The following is a 19680-nucleotide window of genomic DNA, read 5'->3' as shown; positions in this document are numbered from 1 at the left end:
GAGCCCGAGCTTGGCTCGGCTCAAGCTCAAGTGTGTGTGTGTATATATATATACATATAAGATGAATCGAAATGATATGATATATATAGATAAGATGGATCGAAATGATATGATATCGTTTTCGGCGACAAATATGGCACCATCATCTCCTTCAAATCAGTTTTTCATATTCCACCATTGATCACCAATTTTCTACAATCTTCGTCAGCTTCAACCAGTTTCTTCGACAGTTTGATTTTGCGAGGAACGTCACTGTTGTCTTCTCTATTCTCCATCATCAAACCAAAATGGCAAGAAGTGTATATGAAGGGATATATATAAAGAGAAAGAGAATAAAAGAAATATTGATTTTCCTGTGGATTAGAAGGAAAGGCAATGCAAACTAGAAAGTTTAGATCACTTGTGCGGCTGCGCTTAGGGTTTTCTAATTTAACCCATAAAATTGTAAAGGGAATCTAATGGCTGAGAATGAGAGGAATCTAATGGCTAAGAATGAGAGGAATCATGACTTGGGCCATTAAATGGACTTCATATATAAGATAGGCTTGTAGATAGCCATGTATTAATTGGGCCCATGAAATATAAATGTTAACTTGGGCTAAACTTTTATATTGGGCTAGGTTATTAAATTGAAAATAATGTATTTTATTTAAACAAGCCAGTTCACGAGTTTAATGAGTCGCGCTTGGCAGTGCTCAAGCTCGGCTCGTTTATTAAACGAGCTTGAAATCTATGCTCAAGCTCGGCTCATTTAGTTAACGAACAATCCCAAGTCAAGCTTTTAACGAGCCGAGCCCAAACTATTCATAAACAACTCGGTTCATTTGCAGTCCTAATTAAGATAATATTTTCCCTGTTGGATATAAGGATATACATGTATGTTTTGTTTGTATTTTAATGAATTTTGGGTCCATGAGCTTTTATACATTTGAAAAGGAGTATGCGCTATATTTAATGGGTCTAATTTAAATGGGTTAGATTTATGAATCTAGATTAGAAATTATATAACAATTAAAATTTATATATAATAAAAATGTATTATTATTTTATGGTTGAATCATTAGCTTGTTCGTGTTCCGTATTTATATCATGACATATGCTTATCATGTATTTATATCCATACTTCGTAGATAATGGACAACCGTGTATAACTTTAAACTACACTGTAATTACAACTTGCACTCACAACCACTGCAACCTTTCCTCAAAGAAAGAAAAGTAGGGAAGAAAATGTGTCATTTTCTTTTACCGCAAGTTCACATAATTACCTCAAACAATTCTGCAACATGCCCAACCTCCTGCAACCTCCATCATTGAGGAATCCCATTGCTAATCATCTCAAACCTCCTTTTCTTCCACTGAATCAGCATAGCACAACACCAAGCCACATCCCAAAATCCTTATCCAAGCAATCTCAGCATCCAAACAAAACTACCACACAAGCTCAAAATAACCGCATTATACAACTACTAAAATAAACAACTCCCAAAGCCATCCTCAAAAGATTACCTCCTTCAATCACCTCCCAAACACAGATATATCCTCCACCAATCCCACCTTCAGTATCTGGTCAACAACCTGTACACTTTCCTTCCCCTACCACAAGACCAATACGGCCAGTTAACAATGTTGTACATAACAGAAATAAACCAAAGCCACCACAAACACAGTCTCAGCAACCAGCCTTTACAGAACAGATCCCTAGGAATTTCAATCCTCTGCTTTACTCATCTCCAGCTCACCAAATCGACAGACTGCAAGAACAACTCGAGTGGAAAGATGACAATCTGGGGAAAGCAATGGAAATGTACAACCACCAAAAGAAGATCAATGCAGAGCTACAAGCTGAGCTTGAAAAGCTTAAGCTACAGCTCAACCACCAACAGTCTCCAGCAACTACTCCAGCACCTGTTCCATCTCCACCACTTCCCTCTACCACTGCTATGGATGCTCCTCCACCACCGGTGGCTGCAGGTTTGGTCTCGAATTCAAATTTGAATTTCAAATCTCTTTGTCTGGTCAACACCTCCATGCAAGCTACATCATCTCAATTTCCCCAAAAAAGTAATAACAACACATGCTCTCCACATGGTACTTCTCCTACTCTCAACAACCAGCCTAGAAACATAGACCTACCACTCCCACATTATACACCAATAGATAAAACTGACAAATCAGCAGCTTTACCCAAAGACAACACACCTATTATACCAGTTATGGCACATCCAGCACATAAAACAGGTGCCCTACCAATAGATATCACAGTTAGCCCTCTACCACACTCTACATCTAATACATTGACCTGGTCAAATGTAGTCCAACTAGGTTCAAACAAAATGAAGTTTGAATACTTTGCCCCTACCTCTGAACACTCAACTGTCATTGAACCACCAAGAGAGGTTGCTGAAGAAGGTCTGGCTTTTTGGTCTTCCTATCACTTGGTGGGGTTTTCCACCCACAAGAAGCTTCCTCTAAAGGTTGTTCAGAATGCTGCATCAAAATTAGGGGAATCCTTCGGGCTCACAGATACAATACTTGGGGAGGATAACTTCATTTTCAGGTTCAAGTCTTCATCACAAATGGATACTGTTCTCTCCCATGGCCCATGGTGGATTGCTGGGCACCCCTTCTCACTAATGAAATGGAACAAGGTCAACCAACCTCAACAAACTCAACTAGGCTGCTTACCTATCTGGACTAAAAACTATAATGCCCCACCCAATTACTAGACTGCAAAGGGGCTAAGCCATATTGCAAGCATTGTTGGAGAGCCTCTATATGCTGATGAAGCTACAGAATCAAGGACCAAGCTGAAGTTTGCTCGAATTTGTACTAACATAGACCTCAGCAAGCCTCTCAAACAGGATGTTCAACTCAGAATGGATGATCTGTCCTTGGTGGAAATTAGAATTGAATACCAATGGTTGCCAAAAATTTGCTCCAAATGTAAGGCACTCAACCATTCAGAAGCCAACTGTCCTCTTACCTATATCAATCATCCCCATGCGAAGGGTGTTGTCAGCAACTCAGGACCTTCTTCCCCCAAAAACAAGGATCACAGCCCTGCAATTCAACCATCCACTGAGTGGATCACAGTAAGGAAGAAGAGGAACAAAGGAACTGCAATGGTTACTAAGCCTTCATCCTTCCCCACAGCTAAAGCTTCAAATGTCAACCAATTTTCTCCACTACATCAGTTCGACACCAATATGGAAGACTCTACAAATAACCTTATCTCACCATCTCCATCACCACAAACCCCATCATCCAACAATACAATTGTCAGTAACTCCATCTCTTGCTCACAATGCCATTCCACATCTCCATCCCTGTAATACCCCTAGATTTTAAAGGATATTCCCGGTATTTAATGTATTGTTTAAATAGTATTTTAATTTAATTAATTGTTTAAATTGTGTTTTTATTTGATTAATTGATTGATTGCTGTTAATTTAAATTATTTATGTGCATTTTTATTAAATTAATTGTTTAATTGCTTATTTTGTTTGATTTATTTGACCTAATTGGATTTTGTTATTTTAGTTGATTTATTTGGTAAATTATTTATGTGCATTTTTATTAAATTAATTATTTAATTGCTTATTTTGTTTGATTTATTTGACCTAATTGGATTTTGTTATTTTAGTTGATTTATTTGGTAAATTATTTTTTTTATGATATGTATTTTCTGTCTTTAATTATTTAGTTGTATTTTTATTTATTTAAGGAAGTTAAGTTAAAGATTTTAGTTATTAAATTAGGGTATAGTTTTAATTGTATAATGGAATTCACGTATGTAGCCGACACTGTTTTAAAACGTAGGTGTTGTTATGGGCCGACTACATTAGGGCTCTGTCTATAATTATACACGGATTAGGGTTTTAATGGTAAGCCTATAAATACTCTGTTGTGTCTTAGCCTAGGGTTTTAAAAATTACCAAAAGCTCTGTCACGTCTCAAAGTTACAGAGTGAAAACAGAGAAGGATTTTGTAAGGACAGAGCATTGTAAGGTTTGTCAAGGGAAGAATAGGGAGGACCAAGGAGGTGTAGTGGTGGTGGACTACCTAGAACCAGAAGAAGGTTGGATAGAGGGTTGTGTTGCCGGAACAAGCAAGGGCTGAACAGGCAAGTTCTTCTCTTTCTTCTTCCCTTTTGGCTTGTGTTCTGTGCACCTAGATAGTCTCTAGGGTTTAATCAATTAATAATTGGAAGTTATGTGATTAATATATGTTATTGACGATCTGTTTGTTTTAAAATCAAATCTATTTAAAATTCGTGCATGTCTGCTTCCAGTTTTGTTCCTTTTAAGCATGATGACTTCTGTTGTAATTTAGTTTACTGTACTGGCTTTTAGTAACTGTAAACAAATCATAGGGATGTTAATGGGATGTTCTAAGACCTTAGGTACAGTATTGAAGAGGAACAGAGGGGATGGAATAGAACTGGGGTTACAGATTAGTTTCAGTGTTGTTCTTCAACAATACTAGTTTAAATGGCTTTGTTTAATTTCTGTAATTGATTTTAAATTGTTGTGAACAAGTCATGGAGATGATATTAGGTGTAAATAGGACTCTTAAACTCGGTATTAAAGATGAACAAAAAGGTTGGAAGAGGCCGGAGACGGAAAAGACAAAGCAGAAGGCAGTTCAGGGCTCTCAAGAGGGAAAGAGCCGGCTCCATGAAAGAGGGAGCCGGCTCTAGGAGTAAAGACCTAGCTCTAACCCTTTTGAGCCGGCTCCATGTTATAAAAGAGCCGGCTCCATGTAAGTTTAGAGCCTGCTCAATGTTTTGAAAGAGCAGGCTCTCTAATTTTGGTGAAATTCGGATTTTTCAGCTACTGTGTGAACACTTGGGGTTCTAGAATAATTTTAAAACTTTAATGGGGGTTTAAATAATTAGTTTAACATGTAATCAAAGTCTTGAATTGCATAAAATACCCTCTTTATATTTATGGAATTAACAGTGCGCCAATTAACAACTTTGCGTGCAGTTATCGGCTGGAAGGTAATAAATTGTCTAGTTTTAATTTGACAATTTAGGATGCTAAAACATGATTCTAAATTAAGTTTTAGATGCATGGAGAAGTCTTTTAGTTAATAAATTAGACTTATGGATTAGTGTACGGCCCTGTGTTGAAAGGAATAAAACAGAGTACAAGTACGCAACTTAGTACGCTGTTACCGGATGGAAGGAACTAAATTGTTTAGAATAATTTTAACAATTTATTGGACTATAATATGATTATGGAATGGATTTTAAATGCATGATAGAGTCAATGATATATTAGATTTGATCTATGCATGTCTGGATGTTAGTTGTTGAATTATGAAATCATTCCTTACAACTATATGGTTTAAATGCTTGGATTTAATTGCAAATACTTGGATATTGGTTTTGGATTATAAATTGCTAAACGATTATATATATGTGTGAAATTTTAATTGCTGAATTAATATATTCTGTCAATTACATGGTTGTGGAGGATGGTATGAACCGGTATGGGACGGTGTCATACTAGGGATGGTTTAGCTCAAAACGCATAAACCTAACCTATTGGATTTAAGGGAAGGATTGAAAAATATTGAATCCTAAACCTTGTTTAGTCAGATCGACTGATTAAGTTGAAAGACTATCTGGATTAATTGTGTTTGTGTGTAGTCGGATCGACTGATTAAGTTGAATGACTACCTGGATTAAATGTTGGTTGTGTTTAAGTCAGATCGACTGATTAAGTTGAATGACTAAACTGGATTAAAATTCTTATGTCAATTCAATAAACAATAAAATGGCATACCTTGGGTTAGACGGACTTTATATATATGTTATGGCACCACGATATGGGTATAAGTCTCAGAGTCGTTGGTTAGGGAGCGTATATGCATTGGGATGCATAGCTGGATATGATGGTTGAGGTGTACCCTGTTAGGTCTAGGTATTCATGCCCACCTTTGGGTGCGTTTTTGCATGTTGCCTTCTACTCAGGTTGAGACCCCATTATAGTCCAGTGAAGGTCCTCTAGTGTGGATATAGTTATGTATGGACTAGATAGATATTGTGAGGTATTTAGGTGTATCTGCGTATCAGGTCACTGTATGGATTGCAGTTAGATTAGAACTTGTTCGTGGGCCTGACCCACTCTTATTTTTCAGGTATCGGACGGTTCCAATCTTAGGCTTGATCGTGCTGTGCAGGGATTATCATTCATTCCACCGACGACGTAGGATGTCCTTCCATATTTTAGTATTTGGTTTTATGTCAGTTGTTTACGTTTCAGTTGAGATTTTTATTTAGGGGTCCACTAGATGGATTCTCGAGTTGTAATTCATGGAAGTTTTGGAAGTTGGATTTTATTAAGTTTTATCAGGCTATTGAGGATTTTATATTAGTATTCTGTTCAGCTTTTAATAGTTATTCTTATTTCATTTTTTTTTCATCTGTGTTCATTTTAAAATACTTTAATTGTTTGATTTCCCTCGGGTTTGGGCCTGGACCTGATCAACCCATGTCTCGAATCCGAGGGGTATCACAATCCCCACCACACTCACCTTTATGCAGCAGGAAGCTCAATTTCTCATCACCAAAGTCCACTCCAACCACCACTCACAAACAAAACTCACCATCCATACCAGTCTAATATTCAACCTCCACTGTCTCTCCATCCACACCCTTCCAGTACAAGAAGCTCAAGGAATATAATGGTGCCAAAACAATTAGTCCTAAGCCTGTCAAGTATGCTCAAACAACCAACTCTCCATTGTTGCCTACTTCATCTCTGAGTGATCCAGGCACATGTATCCCACCAACACAAGGAAAGAGATTGTCAGCAAGGAGCCTAAAGAAATATGCAAGGATGAAAGCTGATATTATTCAAGGGTTGATGCCAGAGGGCTCCTCAGTAAGCCCAAAGCATCCCGGAGGTCACTTCTCTCCTCCCTTCTCATGATTTCTCTTCTCACATGGAACATTAGAGGGCTGAACCAGTCCTCTAAACAATCAGAAATTAAGAAACTAATTTCTAAAAGGAAACTTAATTTGGTCTCCATAGTGGAGACTAAAGTGGCATCTTCTAATGCGGCAGCCATTCATAGATTTATAGCCCCTCAATGGTCTATCACAGACAATTACCCCTTCTCAGACCGTGGAAGAATTTGGATTATGTGGAATCCAAACACCATTAACCTATCAGTCATTCACTGCAGCAAACAGGCTATACATTGTTCCATCTCTATCATTGGTCTCAACATCTCCTTTTTCACCACTTTCATTTATGCAGCTAACTGTGCTATTGAAAGACAGGTTTTATGGGATGATCTCACTCACCATGCAGCCATTTTTGCTCAGTTCCCTTGGCTTTTAATGGGGGACTTCAATGTCATTCCCCACATTGGTGAAAAGCATGGAGGCTCCAGGAAGTGGTGCACAGCAATGACAGACTTTAAAGATTGCCTTCAAAATGCTAAATTGGAGGACCTAAAATTCAGTGGCATTTTATACTCTTGGTCAAATAAGAGTATAGGAGATGCATGCATTGCAAAAAAGTTGGATAGAGCTCTGGTAAATCAAACATGGTCTACTTCCTTTCCAATTTCAGAATGCCAGTTCCTCACCCCAGGTATCTCTAACCATAACCCCATTTTGGTTACCTTAAGTCTGAACTCACCAATAAGACATACTTCCTTCAGATTTTTCAATGCTTGGACATCCCACCAACACTTTTATTCCTCAGTCCATGAAGTTTGAAGCACACATGTAAAAGGAACTGCAATGTTCCAAGTTATACAAAAGCTCAAACAACTAAAACCTATCTTAAGGAACAAGTATGGGAAAAAAATTTCAGAGATTGACTCCAAAATCCATGCTGTCCAGCTTGAGCTCCAATCCTGCCAAATGGATTTGGATTCATCTCCCAATGATCCCACTCTTAGAGAGCTAAAAAGGGTCCTCACTACTGAATTCTTGAGATTAGGGAAAATCCAAGAAGATGTCCTAAGACAAAAGTCAAGAATGGCTTGGTTAAAGCTTGGTGATTGCAACTCAGCCTTCTTCCACAGATCCCTCATTTCAAGAAACAACAAGAAAAAGATTGTGTCTTTAAAACTTGATGATGGCAAGACCATCCACGACATGGATGACATCAAATTTCAAGTGGTTCAACACTTTCAATCCTTACTAGGCCACTCCCCTCCTCCCACACACCTAGTCTTTGACCTGGCAATCTTTATCACCAAAGTTGTCCCCAACTCCCATCACTCTTATCTAGATGAAATACCTTCCAACATGGAGATCAAAAGCTGTATGCTGAACCTAAACAAAGATAGAGCTCCAGGCCCTGATGGGTTTAATGCATTCTTTTTTCAGAAGGCTTGGAATATTGTTGGCAGGTCAGTCACAAAAGCTATCTCAGAATTCTTTAGAAATGGTAAGCTCTTAGCTGAGGCAAACAATACATACATTGCCTTAGTTCCCAAATGTCAAAATCTAACATCTCTACATGACTATAGACCTAGCTCCTGTGTTAATACCATCTACAAGTGTATATCAAAGTTGCTTGCAGCCAGGCTACAATCCACACTGCTAGAATTAATTGATCAAGCTCAATCTGCCTTTATCCATGGAAGGAAAATCTCAGATCCTATCCTTCTTGCACATGAGCTGTTGAGAGGTTATCACAGACATAGCAGACCACCAAGATGTGCCATCAAGGTAGACCTCAAGAAGGCTTTTGATTCTGTGAAGTGGGACTTCATTATAAGCTGCCTATTATTACACAATTATCCTCCTAAGTTTGTCTCTCTCATCAAAGCCTGCATCTCCTCACCTTCTTTCACCATTGCTCTCAATGGTGAATTCCAGGGATTTTTTAAAGGAAAGAGAGGTCTTAGGCAAGGGGATCCTATATCTCCTTTCATTTTTGTCATTATTATGGATGCATTCTCATCTATTGTTGCCAACTATGTGGGAAAGGTGTCTTCTTTCAAGTATCATTGGAGGTGTAAAGAGCAAAAAATTACTCACTTGTACTTTGCAGATGACCTGCTATTATTTTGCTATGGAGACATTTGCTCAGTTTCAGTCCTTAAGTCTGCTCTTGATTTACTTTGTTCAATGTCTGGACTTGACATTAACCTATCTAAAAGTGCAGTTTACTATTCTGGAATTGATGATCACACTCAAGAACAGATTTCTTCTCTACTGGGCATCCAAGCAGCATCACTCCCAGTTAGATACCTTGGTGTGCCACTAATCTCCACAAATTTGAAGGCCCAGCACTGCAGTTCTTTGGTTTGTAAAGTCACCCACAGAGTTACAAATTGGACTTCAAGGTCACTAACCTACGCAGGTAGGCTGCAATTGATCAAGTCAGTCCTAGTATCTACTCAGAACTATTGGTGTAACATCTTCATCCTGCCTAAAGGGGTCATTGATGAGCTGAATAAAATCTTTAGAAGGTTCATTTGGTCTGGGCCAGAAATGAAATTTTCAGGTTCAAAGGTTGCTTGGAGTAGGGTTTGCACCCCTAAACTTGTTGGTGGGTTGGGGATTCCTAACTTGGAAATTGCTAATAGGGCAGGTATCTTAAGATTTATCTGGGAGCTTCAAACAGATCAATCCAATAGGCTCTGGATCAAATGGTGTCACTCTCATCTCCTAAAGTCTAGGAACTTGTGGTCTCTAAAATTCCCACAGCCTTGCTCTTGGAGCTGGAGGAAAATGCTACAACTTAGGCATACTGCTAGACTCTTCATTAAACACTCCATTGGCAATGGAGCTACTACATCTTTTTGGTGGGATAACTGGGCTCCAGGAGGGCCTCTATGCTCTAGATTCACAACCAACCTTCTATCAGTGAGTGGATTGAATGAAGAAGCAAAAGTGGATAACTTTATTGTTGATAATTCTTGGGTTTTTCCTACTGTCCTAACAATGCCATACCTGAACTACTCACTCTACCTGCTCCTTGCATATCCAGAAGTGATACCAAAAGATGGACTCCATCCCCTACTGGCAAGTTCTCCTTCAGCCACATAGCTGCACAATTAGCTGATCCCCTTCCCAATGTCCAATGGCACAATCTTGTTTGGCATTCACCATCTATTCCAAGAATGAAGTTTATTCTCTGGTTGGCTACTCAATCTAAATTGCCAACCCTTGACAGTAAGTCTATGACCAACCACCAAAACATATGTCTTTTGTGTAACATGTCTCCTGAATCTCATGACCACTTACTTCTTAATTGCCCATTCATCTCTCCTATATGGCATTTTATTAAAGACGGATGCAGGATTTAGACGGCAATCACTAATTGGGAAAACCTTATACAGTGGTCTAGTGCTCAATGGAATGCAAACACACCTAAGAATCTACACAGGAAATTGGGCTTATCAGCATTGGTGTACCATACCTGGGAGGAAAGGAATGCCAGAATCTTCAGAGGACGAAAAGCTTCACAGAGGGTTGTTTGCACCAAGATCTCTTCCACCATCGCTGCTATCCTGAAGCTGGGCCGTCTCAAGGACTGTTTGGAATCTAGATCTATCCTCATGGACTGGAACATCTCACCATCTTCTACAAGACCTCCTCCGCGCCCTCCAGACTGAATCATGGCGGCTTAGCCGCGAATTGGAGTCACCGGATTGTGTATGGTCTCCATTGACGGCCGATGCCGTTAATGGTAGTTATCATTTGGGTTTGGGGCTTTCCTTGTTGGGCTGGTTTTAATAGCTTCATGCTGTTTGGGCTTCTTGCTTTTGGGGCTAAGGCCTCTTGTACATATTCTTATTAATGAAAATTACTTTAATTTTCGAAAAAAAAAAGTTCACATAATTACAAACAATCTCGTATTACTTCCAAATTTCAACAGGTGAGGCATGTGAATTGATTAAACATAAGGGCATTTCTGTCCGAACGTGTGAATTAGTATATTAGAACAGTAAAGTATTGAGTGGGGATGATTCGGTAACTTCCTAAACTCATTCTGTTTCTGAGTTGTTGAGATACTACTAAGATGTATTTATTTAGATACATATCTATAGATCTGTGCCATCGAAGCATCTTGTTTTCATCAAAAAGTGATTTAATCCAACGGCTGGTGATTACTGAACACGTACACATTAACACCATGTTATTAAATATTGACATGCCTTTACTATATAAAGACAAAAGTTTGGTTGTATTTGCGTCAGAATACTAGCAGTTACTATACACATATGACATAACTTGGGACTCTAAATCGCCACGTCATCAACCAAGCACAAAGTCCTACGTGGCATACTCTTCCCACACCCAACACGTCATCAATTTAAGCGCATTGTCCTGCGTGGCAACTTTTTCACATCCAGCCTGGCACTTCTTCCACCTATATATATGTGTGTGTGTGTGTGTGTGTGTGTGTGTGTGTATTTGTATATGTATATGTATATGTTTGTGTGTACATATTCACGTTGCTTCTGATGAGAACTCTGTGTCTACTTCTCTATCTCTCCCAACTTTAACACAGAGATCATGGAAGATAGTGGAAAGGCCCCGGAATCTGACTTCACCGGAGATGTTAAAAGAGAACTTCATGCATGGCCGGAATTTCTGGACGACGACTGCGGCGTTGACTTATCCCCGGAGGTTCCAATAAACGAAGAGTTGGTGGAGGAGGTAATGCAAGAGCTATGGAAGGAGATAACAAACCCACCATCGACGCCGGCGGGTTTTATGGCAAATCCGCAGCAGTTTTTTGTCGCCGGAGGCGACCAGGAGAGCATTGGGCCGTCGTTTTCCGACTCGTCGTCGACGGTGATGGCTGGCATTGAGATGGGTGGTGTGAGTGTCATGGGAGGCGGGGTTTCGAGGTCTGTGGGACCCACCAGAAAATGTGACGGCGAGGATGTGAGTTCGCCGGCGGCAGCCGGAGATGGGCCGTGGGTGGTGGTGGAGGGGAGAGAGAGTTGTGATGGTGGGGGTGGGTGTGGAGAAATTATGGGGGAGAAAATGGACGGCTGTGATAATTTGGAGGCTGATGATGAGTGGCTGACAAGAGTCCTGAGTTGGGCCCCACAAGAAATTGATGAGTGGCTTTGAAAATCATCTTTCCCTTCAAGAAAGTGTAGTGCTGTTTATACTCGGTAAAACAGGTTTTTAGAAGCTGTTTGTTTTTCTGGTTTTGTGTTTAAGTATTTTAATATAGCATTACATATAGGAGGTGTTGATTTCTTGCAGGCAAACAGGATACAACAATATTTTATTGCTCTCCTATTTTAACTTGTTTGAATCAGTCACAATAAGCATAGGTTTTGTTTAGTTGTTCTTTTTTTGAAAAAAACACTTCTCACAATCAAAAAGCAGAATATTGTTTTTGTTTTCTAATTTGTCGAACATAATATACTCATACAATTGATGTATGCGTGAAAATGAACAACTAAACATGATACAACTAGATTTTAAAGCCGGATAACTCCGGTTGATTTGTTTGAGTGGAGTTGACGTCAATTTTACTCACTAAAATACTTGGAATTGTTCGACCTTAAAACTCAAAATAATTTTTTTAACTAGATTTATTTTTTTTATTTTTATCGTTCTCTCTGTATAAATCATTATGTTTATGGGTGTGTGAATTTGATTAGTTGTTTCCATTCTCATGGTAATGGTAAGTTTATATATATTTCTCTTGACAAAGTGTGCACCATTCGACATCCAATCATTTTATGCCCGGCTTGGTCCCGAACTCAAGTTCTTAATGCACACGTACAAATGCTATGTGACCCCCAATGTAGAAGATACGAATGACTTTTTCATAAATTGATACATAAACTTCCTTTATTTACTATTTGTTTTTTTAAAGGAAGTTTCATTAGAATCATTATATACCTTAAGAAACAAGATTTAAAGGTACAAGTTGCCACCCATTCAGAGTGTGAAGTTTCTGAGAAACTTCCACAAAGCATATCATTATATGCCTAATTTCACATCATTATATATTATATATAATTGAATATATATACATATATGTATGTATATATATATATGTACTATGTAGTTACATAAACACGTCATTGCATTTAAATCAATCCCAAATTTGTGCAACATCAAATTCCTACTCGTGCAATGATTGAATTCTAGAAGAAGGATGAAGAGAGGGACGTACCTGGAGTTATGGTGTGAATTGGATTTTTATTCATATCATTTTGTTCAAAATAAGTAAATTACATACACAAATTATTATTATTATTATTATTTTTCACTTTACTATTTCAATTGCTAAAACTGATTAGATGACATAAATTTTACATAGGCTTTAAAAACATTTGTCTACGTAAATGTTCAATTACTCCCACTAGTCCACTAGCATTATTTTTAGTACCCTTAATTCACACGTCTTTTGGTTTTATGTAACTTTCACACTTACTGACAGTTTACTACCACAATTATGTATACTAAATACTTGAAAAAAATTAATTATTAAAAATCAAGTTTATTTCCAATTTTCCAAACACAAGATTAGTAGGGTTGTAATTTAAGTCAGATTGAGTTTCTTTATTTGTGTAAAATTAAACAAATATTCAGGTTTAACTCGAGTTTGAGTTGAGTCTAAAATAAGTGCTTAAACTCAACTCGATTTCTGTGTGTTAAGTTGAAATTTGACCTGCTTGATTGTTTATACCATCTCATGCTCAAATTCAATCGACAAAATTTAGTTACAAATCCTAATGAAACCAATAAATTACTATTCAAGTATTCATGAGTGTTAATTAACATATATGTGAGTCTGACATAATGTGTATTTTTTTAAAATAAAAAATTGAGTCTAACAAAATGTTCAACTCAATTAACAAATGCACTTGAAAATAATGTTTTTTTCAAAGAGGTTTCTCGTCACATGAACAACTGGGATCATTTGTAATCTTAGTTTTAGAGCTACGACTTGTGAAAGTGCATCACATATTATAAAAATAAAAATAAATTCTAAAAAAATTTATATGTAGGCTCCGTTTGTTTGAAAGTAAATATTTTTTAAAAAATATTTTTTTATTTTCTAGTATTTGGTTATTATAAAATATGTATGAAGAAAAAAAATATTAAAATTTAACAAAAATAATTTATTCATAAATTTTCATCAAGTTATTTTACATGCCTCGCCCGATGAACTCGACCTCAATTTCGACGTAAATCTTTGCCAAACATCAACAAATAAAAATAAAATAATATTTTACGTCAAAACAAACGAAATTTTTGCATTGTACACTCTATGAGAAACCAATAATTAAAGTAGAATGCAAAAAGAACACTTATACTCTAGTCAAATGACAGCCTTGTTCTTATTTTTTAGATTTAATTATTGATTCAATAATACATTTCTAAAAAATGAATGGGTGGTATGAGTTTCATCACATGACATCACATCTTACATAATATGTTGAGACTTATACTCTATTCACACAAACTCCATTCGATAACTTTCAAATTCATGTATTTTTATTCTATAAAATTTCAAACATATCATTGTTTTTGCAAAAATTAAATAGAATTCTACACACAATTAATGTTCCCTAGCAATTCCTAGTGAAAGTGGTTTTTGCTGCGATATACCATTTCATCATTGTTGTAGACTTGAGCACAACCAGAACGGGCCCACTATTACCAGTCCCTTTTATCATTAAGTTTGGGAGCAGTTCAGACCCAACTTGATATTTGGTGGTCCTGAACAGGCTTTTTCTATGGGTCGTATTGGGCCTGGACTGAAATTCGAACCCAGAGCTTTTGAGGTGTGACCGTGTGAGGCAAACCGAACCCCACACACACACACACATATATATTATATTGAAAAGGGATTTAAAAAAATAAAAAGTGGACGCAATATATACTTTTAATTTTATAAAAAAAATCAACGTAAAAAGATGCAAGTACATATCTCCTAGTAAAATACCGAAAAATTATTAAATGATGTGGGGTAACGTAGTTTCAGTCAATCACAAGCTGTCACGTAACTAAATATGTCAGTTTTATTCAATTTTTTGATTACGTGACAATTTGTGATCGATTAAAATCACATGATCCCGACTTATCTAATCATGTTGCAATATTAAAGGCTAGAATGGGTCAGTCCTCACACTTGTTGATTCAAACACTTATCATTACATCAAATAATGACCCTATTATTAATTTTAACCTAAATCATATTACATACATAACACCATGTAGCACAATTGAGACCTAGAGGCAAAATGGCCGCAGTAAGTTATTTATATAAATAAAATACAAAAATTACGGAGTATATGACCAATAAAAGAACATGTTACAGTTTTATTTTTTTTTTGCTCTTTATCATTTTAATTGCCAAAAAAAAAAAAAAAAGGTTGAAAATCTTAAAAAATTAAGGAGGAGGATTGATTTATAATTGTTGTGGTTCCTCATTATTTAATGAGTCTATTGTGCCTTGAAATGCCATAATGTGGAACATGAAGTCAACCCTAATAATACTAATAATGCCCTTGACTAGTAGTCACACAGAGGTTGGTGTGTGTGTGTGTGAATGATCAATATGGTAGGAAAAAAATAATTAAAAAAAAAAAACATGGTTGACGTATGTTGGTGAAAGATAATAGTCAAGTGGGTCAAATTAGTGTACAATAATCAAAGTAATATTACAATATTAAATCACTAATCAAGAATCATTAATGAGAAGCACTGAAGTATACATAATGGTCACATTTAATATTTTGATAAAGCATCACAATGATGGTTGGTCGCTGTGTTCTTCTACAATTAATTTCTTTAAAAATGAGATCTATATAACTATTGGATATTTTTATTAGTCATTTTAGAAAGAAAAGAACATCTCAAATGTTTAGTTTTTTGTGTGTGTGTGTGCGCGCGCGCGCGGGAGAGAGAGAGCCATCTATATATATATATTGATAATCGTGAGTGTTTGTGCTAACTTATCCGCACTTGAATTAATCTTACAAGATTCTGAAGTTAATGACCGATATACTTTCAGTGACCTTACAAAGACTCAAATTAATGACCAGCAAACTCAAAAATATGATAAGCTGAGCTACCCGCAGAGTTGAGAGATAGCCAACCATGCCAGCTCTAAGTTGCATATTTTTTAATATATGTTGGTTAGGTAAGATCTGCTCCAGCCAATTATTGGAAGAATAAGAGTCAAGTTATAATATTATTCAACAACTTTGGTACAACTACCACCATTCGTGTGACAGACATCAATAAAACCTAAATATATCACCATATATTATCATTAAGCCAACTAACTATGATTCACAACTCACAAATATTCATTTACAGGCGTCATTTGCCAATTTCAAACACAACTAATGTGATAAAGGAAGAATAAATTATTAAATAATCATGAACTATTGAAATTTGATAAATCAGTCCAATTCCGATTAATAAGATAACTCCACGATAATATATTAATATATTACAAAAAAATCTCAACATAGAATATCTCAAAAGCTTAACAGTTGTGACAGCCCGTTTTGAATGAGAGTATCCACTTGATAAATGTGCTTTTATAAAAAACCCTAAAACCTTCCGTTGTGCCCACCTTTGTCTTTGTGGCATTCACACTCATAGCCACTCAAAATACCACACCCAACATAGAAGAAGAGACATTGACTCGTTAATTGAAAAAAAAAAAAAACACATGTACGATGATGAAACAGTTATGTGTTCAAAATAATAAAATATAATTTTGAAAATTGGAGCATGAAGCATATGGCTCATTTTTTTAAATGTGTGTATGGTTGGTTAGGTGGATACCCACTCAAAAAAAAGAAAAAAAGAAAAAAAAAAAAGACATGGTTATTGATCCCCCACATGGATAATGAAGAACAATTTAGTCAATTTTGTGGACCTGTCCTTTTTGACAGGAATTCCCTAAATATAGAAAAAAATTGCCAACCTCAATTTCCTCCCACCCACCTCCATTCTCAATAACCCTACGGTCACAAAAACCTTATCTAATTTAAAGATAGAGAGAAGGTGTGCCTGTTAGAATCAGAACAATATCAACCACGTCCTTGATTCCATGAATATACCAAAAAGTTAAGATTCAAAACATTATGGGAGTAGTTTGGAATTAATTTCATTGAACACTGCATTTTCTTTAAATTTGTTTATCAATAACGTGATATACCTGACTGCCTTTAATAAATTTCTTATTTTTTTGTTGTCAACACTCCAAAAGATAAAATGAAAACAAAAATTACTTTCAATAATTAGTTTTTATTTTTTATTAACAGAAAACGTTTTCAATTTTTGTGAAGAAAAGAGAAAACATAAAAAAAATGTTTCTTATGTTTTCGGCACTGTATCGCTGAAACGTTTTCACTGTTTTTACTACAGGGACACTATTAATTTCAAATAAAATTCATATTATTTATGTTATATACTAAGTTACATATTAAATGTTAATAAAAATATATATTTTTAATATAGGATATATTAAATATTGTACATTATTTTTTATTTCATAAAAATATATTTTAATATATAATATATTAAATAATAATGTAAATTATTTTTTTGTGACAAAATACTTTTTGATATAGAATATAATGTTATTAAATTATTATACAGTAGATGTTTTATATTATTATATACCATTACCATATCTATATTATATTATTTGTAAATATTAAATTATAATTAATTTACAATATTATAACACAATATATATTTTATTACGTATAAGATATATTATTTAATATATTTTATTCATAATAAATTATCATATGCTAAATATATATATATATATATATATATATATATATATATATATATCACATAATAAATGTATACACCATGCATATACATGTATTATATACATAATTGGTGTTAGTGTTTGTGCCTTGGTATATCTAATTTTGTACTTAAGATGTATTTGGTATTATTAAGATTTGTAATTTTAAATTGAATTTTGTAGATTTATGACTTTTTGATACTAATGGAAGTAAGTGTCGTGACTGAGTGGTTGGGTTGTTTCCTGTATCCGAGAGTCCGTATTCAAGTCATCTATCCTACCCTTTAATCACTAACTCCTAAAATTCTTGTAATGAAAAAACTAAAAACTAAAATAAAAATTTTAAAAATATTATGTACATTTTGTAACAAATATGTATTACTAAATACTGTTATTGTTTTATGTTATCAAATTTATGGCAACAACAAATATTAATAAACATTATTATCGCTTTCTATTTTTACTCAAGAAAGCAAAATCATATTTTTACTTTTTGTAAAAATAAAAAACAAAAAAGTTATTGAACGCACCTAAATTTGTTCAATATTTATGCATCATTTTTTTAATAAATGAGCATGGATTTTTTATTTTTTATTTTTTATTTTTTATTTTTTACCGTAACAACATCTACAGCAAGAGATGCCTCAAATCTTCCACGCATTTGGAGCGCCGCATGTATGAATAATCTTAACCATCTACATTGATGTTGCAACACTAGATACGGTCATGGCGTAGATCAACCACACATTTAGAGTGCTCACATGTACTAATAATCTTAATCATCCAATGGTGTACACAGGATTGTGTGCATAGTGATATTTTTTCATATTTCAAAATAAATGTCAAAGTTTGAGTGTGCTAGTATTTTAAATATAAATATATATATATAATAATAATAATAATACAACAACTAATATTTACCGAAAAAATAAAAAATAATACAACAACTAATGCAACTATTTAGAATTTTTAATAAAATGGAAAATAAAATAGGATAAAGTGCAAAAAACTCTCTTCAACTATTGGCCATGTGCAATTAACCCCCCTGAACTACAATTTGCCCCCTTGAACTATTGAATTTGGTGCAATTGACCCCCAATGTGACATCTCCGGCCAATTAGTGTAAACGAAAATAATAAAAGACAATTTTACCCCTGTATAAAGCCACGTCGTTTCAGAAAATTTTAGCAACCACCAGCTAAAAAAATAAATTCTAAAAAAAAAAAAGAAAAAAATCAGGCCATCGCCGTGAGTCAACCATGGCCGAACCAGCCCATCACCGTTGAGCCCACCATTCGAGCTCGTCCCCACTGCCGTCTCTTCATTTGCAAGCTCACAGCCGAAGTCGCAACTAGCTCATCGCCGTTCAGCCGCAACCAACCCATCGCCGCGAGTCAACCATGGCTGAACCAGCCCATCGCCGTTCAGCCCACCTTGCTCGTCGGTCCTCTCCACCATCTGAGCTTTATCTCCGCAGCCGTCGTTTCATCTAAGCACCGCCGAGTCATCCATGGCCGAGCCACCGCTGAACCAGCCTGCCGATCTCACCGTTGCATTTCGCCGCTGTCGCCACTTCACTGCCGGTCCATTCCTCGCCAGAGTTACCATCGCCGTCCGGCCCCCCACCGGACGGATCACTATTCCTCCTGATTGACCAAAGCACACAAACAGAGACAAACAGAATTATACAATCATCAGTTTGTGCATATATATGTATATAGAATTACAGAAACGATATAGAGAGAGAAAGAGGAGAGGACAGAGAGAGTGCGAATAAATTGAGGAAAATAAACCCTTATCCTTTGAAACGAATTCTGAGTTGTGATATTTGTGGTCATCGGAGTCCAAGCTTGTGCACCTCACGGCCAAGAGTCATCCGTCTACACGACCTGCCTTCATCGGCTCCGCGCCGACCAAGAGCTCATCACAT

The sequence above is a fragment of the Cornus florida genome, unplaced genomic scaffold (assembly GCF_030987335.1).
Source record: "Cornus florida cultivar Cherokee Brave unplaced genomic scaffold, ASM3098733v1 CherokeeBrave_3.0.0_Hap2_Chr11, whole genome shotgun sequence".
NCBI lineage: Eukaryota > Viridiplantae > Streptophyta > Magnoliopsida > Cornales > Cornaceae > Cornus > Cornus florida.
This window is presented reverse-complemented; position numbering follows the sequence as displayed.